Source organism: Patella vulgata, chromosome 9 (assembly GCF_932274485.2).
Source record: "Patella vulgata chromosome 9, xgPatVulg1.2, whole genome shotgun sequence".
Classification (NCBI taxonomy): domain Eukaryota; kingdom Metazoa; phylum Mollusca; class Gastropoda; family Patellidae; genus Patella; species Patella vulgata.
Window position 1 is genome coordinate 39,620,661 of NC_065887.2, and position 14,204 is coordinate 39,634,864.

Below are 14,204 nucleotides of genomic sequence, written 5' to 3' on the forward strand. Positions count from 1 at the left end.
TCCACAACCTTGATATGCCATATGTTTACGCTACTTGAGAACGAGGAGCGGCCATTTTGTCTTGTCAGTTTTGGGCCGATATTTCACGAAATTCGAACTCAGTCGTCCTTCGGGTGTAACGGTGATATAATAATACGTTTTTTTTAAATCGGATAAAAATGATGACGTCTATAGGGTCCACAAGCTAAAAACGCATTTTTCCGTACAATCAGGGGCCATAATTCAGTAAGTTACGGTCCGATATGCGCGAATATCGAAAGGAACCAAGATCTTTGGGTTATAAACTTACATTTCAAGTTTCAACAAAATCGGATAAAAATTGTGACCTCTATAGGGTCCACAACCTTGATATACCATATTTTTTATACTATTTGAGAACGAAGGGCGGCCATTTTATCTGTCAGTTTTGGCCGATTTTCACGAAATTCGATATCAGTCGTCCTTAGGGTGTAACGGTTATATAATAATACGTTTTTTTAAATCGGAGAAAAATTATGACCTCTAAAGGGTCCACAAGCTAAAAACGCGATTTTTCGTACAATCAGGGGCCATAATTCAGGAAGTTACGTTCCGATATGCACGAATATCGAAAGGAACCGCGATCTTTGGATTATAAGCATACATTTCAAGTTTAAACCAAATCGGATAAAAATTGTGACCTCTACAGTGTTCACAAGCCAAAACGGTGATTTTTCGTACAATCAGGGGCCATAATCCATGAAGTTACGGTCCGATACATGCCAATATCGAAAGGAACCGAGATCTTAGGGTGATAAATCTATATTTTAAGTTTCATTGAAATCGGATAAAAATTGTGACCTGTAGACTGTTCACAAACAATTGTGGACGGACAGGGGCGACAATATACGTCCACATGAAAATGTGGGCGTGTAAAAATAATCTTAATATTGAAGTTACTTTTGAACCTAAAACTATTCTTTTTGGATTACACCCTCACAAATATAAAGACGCCCTCAATTTAATAATACTTCTATTTAAGTTTGAACCTATCCTCACTGCTATCTTATTTTGGGTACCAATCTGCTGTAGCTCATTATACCTAAAAAAAATTAGAAAAATGGTCAGTAATTGATTCTCTATTATCAGACGAATATTAACTTTTTAACAGAGAATGACTACTCTACTTCTTTTATTATTAATGTTGCTATTATCTTGTATATTATGTAATTGTATATTTGTATTATTGATAATTAAAATTGTATAGGGAAAAACATGTAAGGTAATAAGTCAGGGCCCCATCCCTGGCATTACCATAATAGATCTGGGTAATAAAGTTTCAAAAAAAAAAAAAAAAAAAAATTTCAATAACAATACTGGTAAAAACACTAGACACTAGGTCAACTCCTAATAATAATAATGTTCACGTTAATAACAAGATATTTTATTCTTCAAGGCATCCAAACGATGGTATTTTAGTAGATAAAAATGAGTTTTGAGTCTTTTCAAAACCAGGTTGTTTTAATATCTAATTATCTGGGATTCAATAATAATTCATCTTTTAATCAATTTTCTGATGTTCTTGCTCATCAGTCAAGGCCAGCTAACAGGCCCATTTCACATGGTTATGAAGATAACTTACCTGTATATCAGGATGATCCAAATTTTAATAAAAACATTGTGGGTAATAATGAACCGGTGTTAGATATTGTAGATCCCGAAAGTCTATATGATGAATTCATGGAGGAAACACAAGCGTCTGGATTTGATATCCCCAAAATACTGCAGGGTGATGACGTATTTAATGATCCCCTGAATGAGTCCGTTCTGAGCTGAGCTTGATTACCCAAGCTACGAATAAAAAGTTTGAGGCAGAGAAATTGATATTAGAATATCCTCAACCAGTTAACTGTAAGAGATTGTTGCCAACTTTGGTGGATCAGGATATTTGGCATGTCCTGCCCATATCAGCTCAAACCCAGGACTGCTCGACTCAAGAAGTTCAGAAACTCTTAGGTCTGGGTTTATCTCCTTTGATTCCGCTTTTAAATAAAAAATATTGATCCTGAGGTCAAGTCCTCAATGCTAGATTCTATAATAACTTTAATTCTATTACAAGGCATGTTCGGGAAACGTTAGTGTTCAGAGATAATGGCAGAAGATCATTTTCAGGTCCATGTTTCAAACGCCAACTACAACCGTTCAGGCAAACCATTCAGGGTCCATCCCTTAAGGGCGAGAGGCAGGTTACCTCGCCAAAACTACTACTAGATATAGTAAGTAATATTAAATCCCTTTATGCAGGACAAATGTCAAATGGTTATAATAACTGGGCTACTATTACCTCAGATCAATGGGTGTTGAACATTGTTAGTGGTTATAAAACTGACTATATTTCGAATAGCCCATCTTTTGATCTTGAACAGAGGAAGTCAATAAAATGATTATTACAAAAAATGGTGATGTTAGACCAGTTATAATTTTTAAAAAATTAAATGAATTTGTTGTCTACGAACATTTTAAGCAGGTAACACTGGCAATTGCCCTAAAGGCTATTTTTTTTAACATCCATTGATCTCAAAGATGCTAATTTTTACAATTGCTGCTTGTCTCGATCATCGAAAATATCGTCGTTTCATATGGAGAGATTAAGTATACGAGTTTACTTGTTTACCCTTTGGTCTATCGTCCGTTCCATGTATGTTTACAAAAACTCTCAAACCTGTGTTTGCTTGTCTCAGGAAACAGGGCATTATATGTACATACTTTAAAGATGATTCTTTGTTTGCTGCAAGTTCTGTTAAAGAGGGTATTAAAAATACTCAAACAGCTATCAGTTTATTGGACGAGAGGAAATCGTGTTTAGAACCATCCTAAAGAGATTGTTTTTTCTAGGTTTTAAAATTAATACGGAAAGTTATCAAGTTTTGTTGACACCAGAGAAAATCTCCAAAATAATGAAAAAAGGCTGAGGAAATTATGTTTAGTTCAAATTTGTCCATTCGTATGGTGGCATCATTTATTGGACTATGTTCCTTTAGTAGAACTGCTATTATACTTGCTCCATTTTTTATCCATTATTTATATAAACAGAAAAACATATTTCTGTCACAATGTAATTTTAACTATGATAATGATACCATTCTTAACCAGGCAATTGATTCTGAATGAGAATGGTGGATATCTAAAGTTCATATATATATATTGGGTTTTTTTATTCAGCCACCTAATATATCTTGGCTTTTAACATCTGATGCCAGACACATGGGTAATTTCCAAACCACATGGAATTTCTCAGAGCAGGAAAACCCAATTAATTATTTAGAACATTTGGCAACAGTCTATGCCCTTAGGTCTCTCTGTGGTCATCATTTTAATACATATGTTTGTATCAAGTCTGACAACACTGTTGCTATATCTTATATAAATAATCGGGGTGGTTCTATTGATATCTAAAGAAGTTTGGCTGTGGTCTTCGGGAAGAGGAATCTTTTTGTCAGCCAAACATGTTGCTGGTAAATCTAATGTGTTGGCTAGAACATTTTCTAGTTCAACGGAATGGATTAAGCTAAATGAGTATATCTTTACTAAGATTTGTGATCATTTTTGCATACCCGATGTTGATCTGTTTGCTTCCAGGCCTAACAGACAATTAGACAAATATGTTTCTTGACATCCAGACCCTTTTTGTCTAGCATGTGATGCTTTTTCAATATCTTGGTCAGAATATAAACCATATCTTTTTCCACCTTTCAGCATGATATCAGGGGTTCTGGCAAAGGTATCCCAAGACAGTACACCAAGCAATCATAGTCATTCCAGGGTTGTCAACTCGGGTATGGTATCCGATTTTACTATCAATGCTCACAGCCGACTCATTTCGGTTACCCGTTCGCATGGACCTATTACGTTTAAGTCACTATAGTGCGTTACATCCTCTTCCGAGGGAAGAACTTATATCTAACAGGATGCAGAATATCCGACAATCCTTCCCTAATAGAGAAATATTAAAGCAATCTGCAGATATCATCCTTAATTCTTGGCGGCGATGTACCAACAAACAGTATGGGTTGGCCTGAAGAAGATGGAATGTTTAGTGTTGTAAACAACAAATAAGACATTGGATCATCTGTAGAATTTTTTATAAATTGCTTAGGAGATATATCTAAAATAATTCTTATAGTGTTATAAACATTATTAGATCTTCTGTAATTCAAACACTTGTAGCTTTGGGTAATTCTGTACTTAAAGATCAATCGTTGGTTGGTCGATTCATGAAGTGATTATATGATAATGATCCACCTAAGGCTAGATATCTTTTTACTTGGGATGTTTCAATATTAGTAAAATACTTGTGTACGCTGTATCCATTGCAAGATTTATCTTTGAGATTTTTGACATATAAAACAATTGGTTTGTTGGCTTTGGCTACGGCTTAGAGATGCCAAACTTTTAACAGCCTTTTGCCTGAATGCTTTTTATGATTCAGGTTCTGTTATAACCTTGGGAGTAAATAAGGTTTTGAAAACTTCACGTCCTTCAACACCGTTATTTACGGTTAACATTCCAAATTTAAAGATGTTAGAATATGTCCTTGTTTTACTGTGAGACATTATATTTGTACAACAGCAGAATACCGAATCAGACATTTTTAATTTTCAAACGCGGAAGGGATGATACTTTTTAACCAAGTTTACAAAGTAAGGAGGTGTGCATATTATTTTCAAATTCCATCCAATGTGGCGACTGAATAGAATTATCTCTTCAAAGACCAGAACTTATCCAAGGAGAGGAGTCTTTAATAAAAATCATTTGTATATTTTCCTTTAAACCAATAAAATTACTTACCAAAAAAATTATCATCTAATCGACAAAGTTCATTTGTAAGTTTTCTGCCATACTTTAAAACCATGTTCAATATTTTACCAATATTAACGGTCTGTTTGGAAGTAGATGTTGTTATCAGTACCGGATCGACAATGGGACCTAGTGGGCCAGACACCCATATCGTGTAAAATGCAGGGAATGTACGCTTGATTCGATAAGTTCGAGAGGGGCCAATGAGCCCACATCACGTTTGCAACTTATCGGGTGAGGGATCATCTATATCAGGCTAAATCACAGCCAGCCACCTGGAAAAGACACCTTTCTCAATCGGTTAAAGCATTCAGACCGCTAGCCTTCTGGATATAAGCAGGGACAGGTTGTATACGTACATGCGGAATGGATTCAAGAATATGGATGGTTCTCTTAATGTACGTATTACTTCTATTCAACTACATCAATTATGGATGGTTCTGTTAATGGACATCTTATCTCACCTTAATGTCCAATCAAAACGCAACCTTTATCGATGATCGATAACTTAAGAAGTAAGATTTATTTTATTTGGTATAAACACAAGTCCGTGAGTCGCCACACGGATTATTTTCTTGCTGCCTTAAAACATTTAAAACAATTATTGATAATTTTCGGATTTTGGTCATATTTTTAGGGACTCCTTCAATTTTGATTTGTCCAGAAAGAAACATACTCTGAACAGTAAGCCCACGATGGTGATCAAAAGGTTATTATTGTTAGCTATCAGTACTACAAGTCTATGTGGTAAGTTTATTAACTTTAACTTTTCAATAACAGTATATTTCAACACTAGTATATTAAATTTCAATTTGGTTATCTGTAAACCTTATTTTTCTACCTCTATTTATTCAATAAATATTTACATATTAGAAACATACAAATATAGAATTATGGGGCCTGAAATCCATCTTCCGTAAGAAATCATTTATATAAATATGAATACCCCGTGTTCCAAAATTATAATCATATACACTGGCATACGTTAGAAAGAAAGAGATGTCTACTCTCAATTATTTAATTGAAATGTTATATTGGATATATATCAAATGAGTTAATATACAGATACGGTGATCTGATGGTTTTGTTTTAGTAAAAACAATTGGTAAACGATTAGTATCACTAATGAAGGTACCATTGATACATTAAAGCGACAAACATATTTTGGCAAGTTTTGTACCATCTGAATTCACAAAGACAAAACATAAAAATATAGAAATCTAAAATATGTATTTTCAGTTTGTACGTATGTTTATTTCGATGAAAAAATAAGTTTTGATGCTGCTGTGTTGAAGTGTAAAAAAATTGGTATGCAACTAGCCATGGCGAAGACTAAAGATATATATATGACTCTGTTAAATTTCATTGATACGATTTCAGTGTAAGTAAAATATGGCTCCTCTAGGCAGGGTATGCTTCTTTTATGATTATTCTTTAACCTCGGGGTTTACCCTTTAGTTTATGTCACTTAAAGACTCCGTGCGTGATTTCTGCTCTATAGAATCCCTTGCAAACTACATTATTATGGAAGTTTAATCTCCAATTCCGTTCAGCGTTTACAAAGATATATATTACGATTGGAAAATACCATCGATCTATGCTCCTCACTATGTGAACCAAATTGACGGGCTTGTTTTAGACCCGATTAAATCCAAGTCGAGAAATTATCTAGCGTTAGTATTTTGATCTGTTTTGAGAGGGGTTCACTTGTCCGCGGGTTCACAAGTTCGCAGGTGCAGTAGTCTGCGGGTTTACTTGTCCGCCGGATGCACTAATCCGCGGGTTCATTAGTCCGAGGATGCACTAATCCGCGGGTGCAGTAGTCCGCCGCTATAAATTTTTTTTTTATATATGAGCACAATATCACGATATAACAAACTATCAGAAGGATATTTCGAATATTAGAAGATATCGATATAAACATAAATTTTAAGTTTCATCAAAATCAAATAAAAATTGTGACCTCTAGAGGGTTCACAACTTTGATATACAATATATTTATACTATTTGCGTACAAAGGGGGCGGCCATTTTGTCCGGCAGTTATGGTCCGATTTTCACGAAATTCGAACTCAACCTTCATCAGGGTGTAACTATGATATATTCACACGTTTTTTTTTTTTTAAATCGGATAAAATTTGTGACCTCTAGAGGGACCACAAGCTAAAAACGTGATTTTTCGTACAATCAGGGGCCATAATCCATGAAGTTATGGTCCGATACATTCCAATATCGCAAGGAACCGAGATCTTTGTGTGATAGACCTATATTCGGATAACAATTGTGACCTATAGAGTGTCCACAAACAAATTGTCGACGGATAGGGGCGACGACAATATCCGTCCACATGAAAATGTTGGCGTATAAAAATTTTGATTTGGTCATTAAATGTGCCAAAAGAATGTCACATGAACGTGATGTTTTATCCTTGGGACGATTTTTAGGAAATCTGTTATCCAACTTAAAATCGGCCATAGTTTAAGGGATAATAACGAGGTGAAGATCGAAGATGCATCAGGTTTCCAAAAACTGAATGGAATAATGCTTAAGTGTCGAGTCACTTAATGTGTTGCATATTGTTACAGGTTCATCTGGAGTTTGATCAGATGTTGTGGTGTTGTGTTTTGTCACAGGTTCTTCTGGTGTAAGCTCAGTTGTTGTGGTGTTACATACTGTTTCAAGTTGAGTGCTGGACCAGTTGTTGAGGTGTTACAATCTGTTTCAGGTTCTTCTGGCGTTGGCTCAGTTGTTTTGGTGTTATGTTTTGGTACAGGTTCTTCTGTTGTAAGCTCAGTTGTTGAGGTGTTACATTCTGTTTCAGGTTCTTCTGGTGTTGGCTCAGTTGATTTGGTGTTATGTTTTGATACAGGTTCTTCTGTTGTAAGCTGCAAACTGTTTCAGGTTCGAGTGTTGGACCAGTTGTTGAGATGTTACATATTATTTCAGGTTTTTCCATTCAGATGTGTTATTGTAGTTGCTTTATGGTTCCAGGTTCTTCTTGTGTCGGTTACGTGAGGGTGAGGCTTAAGAAACAAAACTGTTTGTGGTATAGTTTTCCTCTCGACAGTTTGATTATTTTAAGCCGACCCCTGTATTTGCAATGTCGGCATTTTCTGAGTCGGTCACGGTTTGTTTTTATCGAAATATAAGAATTGATCATTTGAAATACATTGGTTCAGATAAATAACGTTTTAGAGAGTTCATGATATGATTTTTCTTTTAATTTAGACAATATTATTAAACTGTTATTGCTATAAAATTTTGATGAAATCCTTCTTCCTCTCCGCACACGGCTATAGTTATTTTTTTTCCAAGACGATGGCGTACGTGATCGTTTGATATGTCCCGCTTTAAGCTTATTAGTGACAATGACAATGTATTAAGATCATTAGCAATGCCAAAAGGATGTCTGATAATTCAAATCATCTATTTGAATAATTATCTTACGGTTTATTAGCTTTTACACGTACCACACTCCGTACAATAGACGAATTTGCATGCACTTAAAGCGTCAAAACTAAGTTTTAAAATACATAGTCCGAATATGTTCGGATAGCATAGATGGATAGCCGAATACTAAAATTTGCCCAGAGTTTCAACACTAAAATGTTCCATTCATTGCCCTTAAAAACTCTATAGTCTGTTACAGGCTTCAAATGTGACATTCTTCAAATGCAAAATCCTGTAAGATTGCTTACTATGATTCGCGAAAATAAATAACTGATACAATAACAAGTTCCATTGAAGTGGGACAATCCATCAATTTAAGAGATTCAAATGCAAGTATTGAGGTACATGTAATTTTATGTAATGACTAATGAGCAGTGCCAGCTCCAAGGAGAAATGGGATGAAATGAAGAGGTTTAACGTCCTACTTTTCTGCTCCTAAACTGGGCTAATGAAGACGGGCATACGCCATACAGTGTGCTATGAGGGAAATTTTGGACGAGACGAGAATGGTGCACTGACTAATTTGCATTTTCCCTTACCCGTTACAGATTTTTATGAATGTCCTCTTTGATGTATCCGTATTTTTAGTGTAATTTATATGACTGATAACAAAATTATAAAAATGTTGGGATGAAAACTAAAACCTGGCTTAATATATATAAAAGCACTTTTATCCAAATGTTATGATCATGACTAAATTCTTGTTTTATGATTAAATAATTAAATTGCTGATTAATCAGACTTCTTGTCCCTTGACAGATTAACAAACTAGCCGACTTAAGTTTCAAGTTCGATGAGGAGACTAACCTTTTTTTTATGGACGCTTGTAATTTTGTTGTATGTGAACGCAACGTATTGTTGGATGAATGTATTGTAATTCTGCAAACAAACGCAAAATATACATATTTTTTTGTTTTTTGATTAAATGACCCAACCATTCTCAACAAAATATCCCCACAATTGTGCAGGTGATTAGCTGTGTGGATAGAAATTGTATTTTGATAGTCCTCAGTAAAACGTTGAGATATTTTTGGGTTTGTTTTTAGTTGTTGGTACTCGTGATTATCACAATGCAATAATTTTTATAAAATTTAATAAAACACGAATAATTTGGATAAGCCATTAATCCAGAGGTCCCAGGATATGTACGGATCGAATGTGGTTAACCTATCCACTCGTACTGCACTATGGCTAAAGCATAAACTGCAAGATATGTGATCGAGGCCTACAATTACAAACCTGTGTCGTTGATGATTGAGAAATTCTAATTTATTAATGTCGTCCTCCATTGAACAAAATATTCCATAGTTCCATTAATCTAAAACGTCTTATCACAACTCTGTTTAATCTTATCCCAAGAAAAAAATGTGCCACTGATGTGATAATGATACACAAAAAGTAAACATTGAAAAGAATAAAAAATGCCTTTTCGATGTCGCTCACCATATTGTTTTTCTCGCTATGAAAGACTAATGTATAAAATGTGAACAAACCTAAGGGAATTCCGGAAACGTTTTATTTACTTTTTGATGACAGACCGCTTGGGATAAGAAAATATAAAATTAAACTTCTGTTAGCCTCGGTCGTTTTCGTTAATTTCATAACATGTAGGTCTACTACGGCTCGTATATATGGTCTAAATGTCGGGCCAAGGAGTCACGATGGGTAAAATTATTACGTCACTCTAAGCATGCAAAATGATTGGCCTATAAATATAGCGATCGATGATTGGTCACGTATAATAGTGGATATATAATGTTCCGGGGAAAAGCTAAAACTGACCCAGGCGGGCTATTTTTAGAATTTTTGGACCCAACAATTTTGTATGGGAGTTAGCAATGTACTAGTTAGGCGAGACCCGACAATTCGATATACATATAATATTTTACTGGGGGATTTAATTATTGGGACGAAGACCCACTGATCCATAAAAGACCCACTACTTCGAGTGTCAATATTAATAGTAAGTACAGGAGGACCGCACTACACGCAAAACAAAAATCTACAAGATAAACCTGCGGACAAGACAGGATCACGTGGCTAAGTGGGTAAGACACAGGCTTGCTAGCCTGGAGTTCGGGTGTTCGATCCCTGCATTGGCCGAGAAAGTTCATCCAGATTTTCCGGCGTGGTTCCCACTTGTCAGTGATGCAGGACGGAGGGCCTGACAAGGACAGCTGTCTAGTCCTTCGGATGAGACGAAAAACCGAGGTCCCGTGTATACATTGGAATGCACGTAAACGATCCCTTGGCAGTTGGAATTCGATATAAGAGTAGGCAATAGTGCAGCTACCCGGGCAAAATTTCCCTCATAGCACACTGTATGGCGTATGCCCGTCTTCATTAGCCCAGTATAGGAGCAGAATAGTAGGACGTTAAACCCCATTTCATTTCATTTCATTTCAAATCAAGTGAATGGATCCGGGGGCCAGCCGTAAGCGTCCACTGCGCTGTACAGTCCCGGGCCTGTAGTGACACAGACTTCGCCCAAATTTGAAAACAATCAGGAATACAAAAAAGACGTAACAGAAACAATCTTGGCAGTGGTCGTCTCCTCAATGGCGATAGTCTGCCAGTTGACGCCATGAGTTAGAACGTCAAACAGTTTTTTTTTTATATAAACAATATTTATTCAGATAACTGAAAGGATTGGGGAACAGGACAAAGCCTATATCACCCCTCTCCAAACAGTTTTAACAATAAGGGCGATAATCCGGATAGAATCTCGGAAAAAGCTAAAATAAGTGTAGTGAGCAAACAGGAGCAAAACCCAACAACGAGAACATTCGGCAGTACGAAGGGTTAAAACTCTACTCTAATAGTAAGTGCAGGAGGACCCATGGATCTGGTGGTTTTACTTGAACATAGCGAACTGTTCAATGGCACTATACAATTAATAAAATACACTATAGTAATGGGTAACTAATTTAGGAATGCCCCTTGAACGAAATAAGTTTTGAATGATTTCTGAAGGAGCTTCTGTTTTACATATTGAGTGTTATATAATTGTACGATGGGGAATTTCCGCTATCGGCAAACGTTGAACGTTTTGTAGATTGAAGAAAACAATATGTGGCTAATGGGCGATAGTATCGAATATTAGTTTCTGAATTTAGGTTAGGAGTAACTTTGTTGAAGGTTCGCCACTAGAGTTGCACTAAAATACATTAATGCACTTACACCACTAAAGTTGCACTAAAATATATTAATAAAGTAATTGAAAGTAATTCAAAAGTAATTCAACCGTATTCACCAAAGTATTTTCTAAATACATGTTATGAGTTCTTGTATTTTATTTCGTTATACTATATAATGGGGATCTTAAGCACCCAGTACAATAAAATTAATATTAGAGAATGGTAATGGTTAAAATAAAACAAACAACAGGATGCTGCTTATATTGTCGACAGGACAAATCACTTCCAGCGATTAAAGATGCATTGTCTAAGATTTATTTAGATAAAGAGGTGGCCGTTCGTGCCATAATAATTCAGAAAAAGATAATGGAAGATGAATATATTGAACATTTCAGTCAAATTACTTTATTCTGTGCGACGTTATGAATGTTTGATGTTTTGACAAGATGTAGCTTGGATAGCCTCGATTGTCAAGTATTGGTGCTACATTTATGGCAAGGTTTGGGGGCATTTGTGTGGAACTTTTCACCACACGAGTTCCACAAGATATTGGGTTTCTGAAAACAAATACATTCTACAAGATTTTCAACTTAAAATAATATTCATAGAGTGTTTTTGGTCTGTGGTGTTTTTCACCACAAGAGTCCCTCAAGATATTGTACTTTTTTTCCAAGATTTCTTCTCGGACCTCCCTATATGCATGTGTGGTACCACATTCCACAAAATTTTCGACTTAATTTTGATACAGTGTTTTGGGTTTGTGGTATTTTTTACCACAAGCTATTGGAGTTCAAAAATTCTTCTCAGACCTCCCTATGTGCCTGTGTGGTACATTCCACAACATGTTCGACTTGGAATAATTTTCATAGTGTTTTGGGTCTGTGGTGTTTTTCACCACAATAGTTCCACAAGGCATATAGGGAGGTCTGAGAATATTTTTTTTTAAAAACTTGATATTTTTTCTATGTCCAATTTATTGTGGATCTCTTGTAAAAAACACCACAAACCCAAAACACTCGATCAAAATTATTCTAAGTCGAAAATCCTGTGGATGTGGTACCGCGCAGGCATATAGGGAGGCCTGAGAAGAAAGTTTGGAGAAAAAAAGTCCAATATCTTGTGGAACTCTTGTGGTGAAAAACACCACTTTTTAATTCCTGGAACTGGCTTTGGATTTGGGCATATTTATGTCTCTTTTTTGGTGGTTCCTGTCCGTCGGCATACTGTACGATTCTAATTTCATTAATATTTTGCTCTTGTTGTAAAAATGCGATGATTTCAAAAACATTCGGATGAGCTTTAATAACTAGTTTCCTGATCCTTGAATGCCATCATTCCAGCGTGTTGTTGGTTCTGTGTTCCCCTGTGTGGTAGTGGTTCCACTGATGAGTAGTATATTCACCCTCGCCCATTGGTTTGTTACGTAGTCGACCAATTCAGTTATTTTTGGATCTGATTGAGAGTGAGCGAATATGTGAACACTAATTGGATGATTTGATGATATTCATCAGTAGTTGCCAATTGGTGATTAAGATTCATATTGAATACTTGGATGATTTGATGATTTTCATCATTAGTTGCCAATTGGTAAATAAAATTCAGAGTGAAACATATAAATTCATAAGACCTTTATCACAGTTAATTGGGTCCTAATAACAACATGTCTCTCTTCAAACGGAAGCCGACAAGTTGATATCTGCGCCTTCGTGGGAAGGATTGTTTTTGGTCACGCTCTGTAACGGCGCCGTCGTAGAAATAAACCTCCAATTTAACGTTGTGTTGTTATATAACGTTATATATTCCATTATATATATGAGTCATCCAGTGTTCTCGTGAGTTGATTATAGGCTTGTCATGTAAATAAATAAATGTCTAAATATACTCAGCCAAATTAAAAACTTGACACTCGGGATTTTTGGGACTAGATTTTTAATATTTGGTTTAAGGCAACTATTTTAGTGTTATGTTGTGCACAGACGACCTTGACATAACAGAAAGCAAGAATACGTCTCGCCGAAAGTCCTTGACATTGGTAACGTTCGTGATGTCACAGTACCCCCCAAAATAAAATTCACAGACTTGGAGAACAATCGGAATAAAGTGTTTAGTAACGGTTGTGGCCTCCTCTAGCGTCTCGTACTGCCACACAACGTCTTCTCATGGATCTCAGAACATTAGTAAACACTACCCGAGGAAGAAGTCGCCACTGCTCAGCAAGAGCATGTTGAAGGTCCTGCAACGTCAGTGGTGGATTCACTTGCTGACGAACACGTCGACCCAGTTCGTCCCAGATGTGTGCAATAGGATTAAGGTCGGGGCTTAGAGACGGCCAATCCAGGACTTGGACACCGGCATTTCTTAAAAAATTCTGGGTAAATCTTATGTGTCTTGTGGCCCACACAAGTCGGTTACGGCGATGAAGAGGTGTCAATATTGGTCCATTATAGGGCCTCCGAGCTCGAAGACCAGCAGCCTGCAAGCGATTTCGAACAGTTTGTGCAGTTACCCTTCCACCAAACATCTCTCTACTTGTGGAGGTTGCAGTGACAAATCTGTTTCTAAGATCACGTAATCGTATTGCTTGATCTTCCTGGAGTGACGTCACACGTGGCGCTCCCGCCCTTGGGCGGTCGGCAATAGTTCCAGTTTGAAGCACTCTCATTCTAAGATTAATTATTGTCTGGCGTGAACAATAAAAGGCTCTTGCAACAGTGACCACAGACTCACCAGCATAGAGTCCACCTATAGCACGTAGACGTTCTACATTTGAAAGGCACGGCATTTTCTAACAAAGATGAAAATA